The following is a 7,640-nucleotide window of genomic DNA, read 5'->3' on the forward strand; positions in this document are numbered from 1 at the left end:
TAAAATCCCCTGGTATAAAATAAATTTTTAAAAAGGAGAAGAAAAGTCTTTGTTTACCCTTGCTGATACATATGATCCTGAAAAATCTCTTCAATGCAGACAACTAATTGATTTGGGGGCAAGAGGAATGAGGAAATTCCTTATTCCTTCTCTTACCACTTAGAACTACTGATTATTTCTGGATCATGGTACAGCATTTTGAGTTTTATTTTCAAAATCAAGTTACATATAATAGCTTGTGCTGGGAACAACAAAACATATTTCTATCTTAAAAGGAATTCAAATGATGTAATCAGAAGTAAAGGGCAGCAAGAAGTCTAAAGTCATGTTCTACATGACGTATTTATATCTTAAAAATATAGCATGTTGAACTCTATTTTAATTATGTGTAATATAATTGCAAGTTAGCCAAAGAGTCCTGGGCAGGGTCAACAGTTTCTTAAATAAATAACGTTATTTATTTAAGAATGTTCTAACATAGAGATGAATGAGAAATATTAAGTTGCAAAGATTTTACAAAAAGATTATTTGATGTTGATTTCTAACATTTTCTTTGAGAGTCTTTTTACAATTCTACCATTTTCTAGCTTTATGACCTCGAGCAGTTTAATTAGCTTCTAAGCCTCAGTTTCCTCATTTTTAAAAAATATTTATTTCTTAGTTATAGCTGAACACATTTTATATTTATGCGGTGCTGAGGATCAAACCCAGTTCCTCACAAATGCCAGGTGAGCACTCTACCTCTGAGCCATAACCCCAGCCCCAGCTTCCTCATTTTTAAAATGGATATAATAGTGTCTATTTCATAATGAGAGATGATACATGGAAATCACTCCCATAGTGTCTGGTAGCTGGTAAATGTTAATCCTTGGGCTGGGGTTGTGACTCAGTGGTAGAGTGCTTGCCTAGCATGTGTGAGGCACTGGGCTCGATTCTCAGCACTGCATATAAATTAATGAAAAAAATAAATGTTTATCAACATCTAAAAAATATTTTTTTAAAAAAAGTTAATTCTTATTTTTTCAACTCTTTCTGTTTTTCTTTCTAGTGCTTTTATTACCAAACTAAACACATCCAATTAGATATTCACAGAACCTATCATTTTTTGGTTAAGGCTATGTATCTCTGTGACCTGGATGACTTGACATTTGGGACCTTCCAGCTTCTAATTCTATAAAGCCACAAAACATATTTTGTACCTTTTCTTTTGATGAAGGATATAGGAATGTGAATCCCTGTTTAGCATTTAAAGTTTCTGTTTATGAAACTGTGACCACAAAAGAGTACATATAACTTTGGTGTTGACTGCTGAATACCAAAAACGTTGATTTTTAATCAAAGAATGTAACCATCGAATATTTACACGTCTTTAAAGAGGTTATTTTCCACCTTCTAAATGTCAAATATCTCTGAATTTTCCACTTGTACTAGCTTGAAAACTTTATATATAATACAACTTTTTATATATACACATACATACATATTATTATATATACATATATTAAAGTTGTAAAATGAATGAAACTTCAATGTGTGTGTGTGTGTATTTCAAGTACTGCAAGAAATATGTTGTTCTAATTGAATTAATATAAGGAATCTTTGATCCCATTGCCAAAGACATCCAAATGTCTTGAATAACATCTGAAGAACTGTCAGTGGCCCTCTACCACCGGCCAGTCTAGCACAGTGGTTGATCATATAACCAGTGCACTGGAGTTGAAATCCTTGAGTTCAAATCCCCTCTCAGCTTTGTGATTTCACAGATAAGTTATTAACCTATCATAAGTGATTTTTTTGAGAATGGGATGAGTTCATGTCCATCAAGCACTAAGAAGACTATTTGGCACATAAAGTCACCACATAAATTACTACATATTAAATTTTTACTGTATAACAAATATAGAAATTCTATTACAAGTATTTTTCTCTTTTCCTGATTTATTTTTCCTTCTACCTTCCATCATTCCCCTCAAGGTTCCTTCCTTTTCTCTCCCCACCCCATTTTTATGAACATCTTCTTTTCCTTTGGTTTGGATATGAGGTTTGCCCCCAAAGCTCCTGTGTTTATGCAGGAATGTTCAGAGGTGGAATGATTATGAGAACTATAACCTAATCAGTGGATTGATCCATTTTATAGATTAATAATTTGGAAAAACTACTGTACTGGGTGGTAGCTATAGGCAGTTAGGTGTGGCTGGAGGAGTTGGGTCACTGGGAGTTGGAGATTAGATCTTATCCCTCTGGCCCCTCCTTCTCTCTGTCCTCTCTGCTTTTAGGGAGATAAGCAACTTTCCTTAGCCTAGAGCAAAGGAGCCAGTTGACCATGGACACAACCACTGAAACTATGAGCCCAAATAACCTTTTTTCTCCTTTAATTGTTCTTGTCAGGTATTTTGGTCACAGCAATGCAAAGCTGACTAACACAGAACTGTTAAACAATACTGACCTTACAGGTTCCTGTTCTCAGTGTGTCGAGATTAAAAAGACAGTCTCTCTCCATGTACATCCAAAACAGACTCTAATTGGTAAAATTGGCATTCTTTGCCATATGAGAAAGTAAATAAAACTAGGAACAAATTTTATCAACCCAAAAGCTCATAGAGTCATTTATAGTTTTCCATGTGTAGCAGTTAAGAAGTGATGAAAACTGGTTCCTTTTGTGCACACTAAAATTACTAGATAGAATTTCAAAGATAACAAAAAAAAAATGTATACAAATTGGGATCTCACAGAGCAGAAACAAAGTAATTCCTAAATTAGGTTAGATGACTTACAATGTCTCTTCTCTCTAGGACTCTTCAATTCCACTTAGTTATGTAAATTTGAATAAGGACTTAAAGGAAATTTCATAATTTTGATTTTGACTTTCTTGGAAAAGAAGGTTGGTAGGAGAACCAAAATGTACTGTGAAATGTTCCTGTCCTATTTATGGCAGTATAACAAAGTTTTGATTGGTAGCAAACCTTAATCAATATCAAGCTACTTAGTTTAACAAATATACAATTAAAAAAATGTTTGTGCTATCTTTGTAAAATACCACCAAAGCTGTAATTCCTAGGATTCCTTTACCGCCAGGGAAGCAGTATTGCAGACAATTTACTGTCAAGCTGACTCAGTGCTCCCAAATGAAACAGCACAATTTTAAGTACAGTTCATCCATGCTTAGGTATATATATAAAAATACATTCAAACAGAATAGAGAACACCTTCTACTTTCAATCTTGCTATCATCTTGCATTTTCTCCAGTCATTACTGGTTTTCAAAACTCTGATAAATTGTAGAGCTATGTCCTTGGCACCTGACCAACTACTTGAGAAGGTACAACACTTTCTAAAGGAAGAAAGAAAAAAAAAAGTGACCCGCCGAATTCACTGACAAAAATAATGTCCGCTATTTGTAGAGAAATATACTCACTTGAGTATACAACAAATTATGCATAATTTATAAGGTGACTACACAACAAAATAAACTACCAAATAACCTATCTTTGTTGCTACAATAAATTTGTGATGCTTGGCAGGCAAAAAAAAAAAAAAAAAGAGTAATCATTAAGGTGCTTATATTCTATAAAATAGCAATTACAAGATTATCAATATCAAATCATCAGTGAGACTAAGTAGGCAATATCTTGCCCAAATAGGTAACCAGTTTAAAAAAATTAAAAATTCTATCTTTTTATCTAACACATGCAATTCTTTCACCATAAATACTTTCAAGACAGAAGAAAGACTACTTTATTCTAGTGCCATCTTCCAAGACTGAAATTACTTCAAACTAGTAGACAACCTTGAAGACAGCAAGGTTACCCACAGTCAAGTATAATCATTTTAACTACTGTTTTTAGGACTTTATGGAATAATAAGCTTTTAGCATGAGCTAATAATCTCACTTGGAATAAAAAATAAAATGTGCTTTGAAGTAACTGACTATGTAAAAATGAAATGTTTTACAAGATGGACTCATCAACAAAAGCACTATTTCACACTCATCAAATTGTCAGCATTTAAACAGAACTAAAATTAAATCTCTTCCAAAATAAAAATTGTTCCCATTTAGGGCTGAAAACTGAAACAAGGACACAATAAGAATAAAATTAAAGTTTTTATTCTGTCATAGTTCTTATGAGTTTTATGAATCATTGAGTAATACATAGGTCAATTGCTTGATCTTATTAAGTGATAACTGAATTTAAATGACCTATTAGGTCTGTTCTCTCTAGGACAAATCAGTTCCATTCAGTCATGTAAATCTGGATAATTTGTAACTCACTTCTGGAAATGTTACACTCCTGTAATTAGGACACCATTTTGCATTCCAGTGATGTCATAAAATTTCTAAATAGTACTCAAGCAGCGTGAGGGAGTTAACGTTATTTATCAGACTCAGAGTACTTACTATATGCCCAGCATTGTCCTAAGTGCTTTACAAACATTAACTCCCTATACAGTATTTTCAGTATATTTAGTAACTAAGTTCTTATGAGGCTTAATGATGATGTGAACTGGTATTTAACAATGAGTAAAAGTAAATAATCATATTCATTGACTCTTTGAAATTAAGAGTATTCATTTCTAACAAACAGGACCATCCCACTGTAGCATGAATCTAACCAATTAATGCTCCCTACTAAAATCCTTGGACAGCCTACTGGATTAAGTCCACATTCCTCAGTAAGTCAGGAAAGTGCTACAGCATCAATTCCCTGCTTTCTTCTTTTGTCTCTTTGGTCCCTTAAGTCTTAACTATCTGCAGTTAACAAAGACAAGTCCAGACTTCACATTCCTATGTCCTTGCTCTCCCTTCAGTTGGCTGTACCCATTCCCTCCCTTTAAAATAGCCAATTACTAATTCCCCTCTCAAAACACAACTAAGACAGTGCGCCCTCCAAAAAGCCCACCCTGACTGCTTACTTAGGTTAGTGCTGGGACTTCTCTGTTTTCACAGCCATCTTTGATCACTTCCAGAAAACCATGGGGAAGGGCAAAAGGAATTGCTTATTCATTCATTCATCTTCCCACTAGTCTGTGAACACCTTAGAGGCTAGAACTGTGTCTTTTATCTGTAAAGTCCTAGGGCCTTGCACAAAAATTGCTGCAAAGCAGGAGCCCATGTAAATAAATGTCTTTTAAATAAACGAATTGAAAAATCTATATATAAACTTTGTGAGCTCACAAAAAAGTCATCCTGATTTTATTTCTGCAACACACACACAAAAAAAATTGCTAAAAATATCTGTGGATACCTAAAGATATCTTTTAATTACCAAAGAAATAGCAAGATCCATATAAAACCAACTTATTTTTTCAGGTCCAACGACAACGCTTAGAAAACTAGAAATGCCAAAAGTGCAAGAAAACTTCTTAGTTTCCTAATTGTAGTAAAAGTTGGCCTATGTCAAATAGGTCTTTGCAATCCTAACTGCCAGATGCAGTCCTAGTTGACTATGATTTCAGCAGTAGTTTAAGGAACATGATGAACTGCAATGGATCCCCAAGTGATGCAGACATCAAGATATACTGTATGAGGGCTGGAGTTGTAGCTCAGTGGTAGAGCACTTGCCTAGCACTGTGTGAGGCACTGGGTTCGATCCTCAGCATGACATAAAAACAAAACAAAATACAGGTATTGTGTTCAACTACAATTAAAAAAAAAATTTTTAAGAAAAAAGAAAAAATATATTGTGTGGCCTATGTGCCAAGCACTGGGACAATTTCTTATAATAATTAATTGTAATAATTACTTTGATGACAATACAAACTTTCACTTCTAACTTGAATTAATAATGTAGTCATGGTGCTTAACCTAAATTCTACCAATTTATTCACACCTCACCAAAAGTCAAGAGTCATTCTTCTCAATTGTGAGATTTATTGCTCTAAGAAGTAAAATCTGCAGGGGCCCAAGGTATTTTCTGACCAATGTGGACAGGTCTATGAATCAAAAAACTGCAGAAGTAGTGCCCTATAAATGGTGAGAAAAGGACTGGCTTGTTTTTCAAAATGTTGGTCTTTCACCAACACACAGTAGGTCAGAAGTTACTGAAGACAGCATTACCAGCATTGAGGCAGAGACTCAGAGTTTCCAGGTTCAGTCCTGTGGTTTTTCTGTATCTCTGCTTCCTTCTGTCCTTCCTCTCCCAGAAAGTCTCTGTGATTTGTTCTAAAGCCCAGCTGTATCTCGGCAAAATTCAGACTGTGGGAAACTACATGATGAAAGACTTCAAGTCTTTAATAAATAACATTAAAAAAAAAAAAAAAAAACCAAAGAAATGGAGAGAGGAAATCACACATTAAAAGAAGCCTAAAAAAAAAAAAAATAAACCAATCGTGGTCTCTAGGCATTAATTGGATCCTTGTTCAAATAGACAAATGTGAGATAGATATATATATATATATACACACACACACACACACATATTTACATATATAATATATATGTGTGTATATAAAATATAAATAAAATATTATATATATACACACATAACACATATATGTACATGTACATATATGATACTTGAAGTTTTTCTGGAAAAACTCGCTATTCAATAGTGGTAAGAAATTATTCTTAATATTTTAAAATATGATAATGTCAGGGTTACATGTTTTAAAAGAATTCTTACCTTTCAGGGGTATACTACTGAAATTTTTGCTTCAAAATAATACACAAGGGGAAAGAATAAGTAGAGAGTAGAGATAAAACAGCAGTTGCTAAACATTGAAAGTGGGGGTTCATTATGTTATTCTGTCTAGTTTTGTGTGTTTGATATTTTTTATAATCAAAGGTTGCAAATTGGCATGAGAATATTCCTCCACAAAAATACTCCTAATTATTTGAAAAATAAGATTAAGAAACTATGCTCCCTTCTCTTTCAGTTTTCCAATGAAAACAAGTCAAAATGGAAAATAGGCAGGTACCAAACATTAATTTAAATAATAGACTCCATTAAAATGACTTGGAATAGTATGTCTTCTACTAAAATAATCTAACTTTGATGGATATTACAGTAGTCCTTAGATTAATGTCTTATCGTAATTGACAAAATTTTAACAGAATCAAGCATTTGGTTACAAATTCAGATGTAAATAATATTTTTCTAATTTTACATAGTTTACATATATGGATAAGTCATTATAAATATCACTTCACTCAGATATATCTTAAAGTATTGGTGAGTATATTTAAGCATGTGAAAATGTTCAGTTTGCCTTTGCTTCAGTGAAGTTTAAAAAAAATTTCAACTACATGAATAAGTTCTACCTTAATATGTACTTACAATTGGGTGAACTGCCTGCCAGGTTTATAGCTATAAATTCAAAAATACTTACACAGCTCCCAAAATATTTACTAAAATTAGCTGATAAATTCTAAATAATTTTCAAACATATCTGTAGATATATGACATTGATCTAAATACAGATACAGTCATAAGCTAGGTTTTTAAAATAATTTTAGATGCTTAATAAACAAAACAGCCCTAATTACACCAAGAGAACTGCTACTAATGAAGAAAGGGGCAGGGGGAACCCCTTCTGTAGAAAGTAGTGGTGAATCTTTGGTTTCCGCAAATCTAAGTGATCAGAGAACTTAAGTTTAACTTATTTTTACAGTTTGGGTTTCTTAGGAACGCCTCCCCCGTCCC

This window comes from Marmota marmota, unplaced genomic scaffold (assembly GCF_001458135.2).
Source record: "Marmota marmota marmota unplaced genomic scaffold, marMar, whole genome shotgun sequence".
NCBI lineage: Eukaryota > Metazoa > Chordata > Mammalia > Rodentia > Sciuridae > Marmota > Marmota marmota.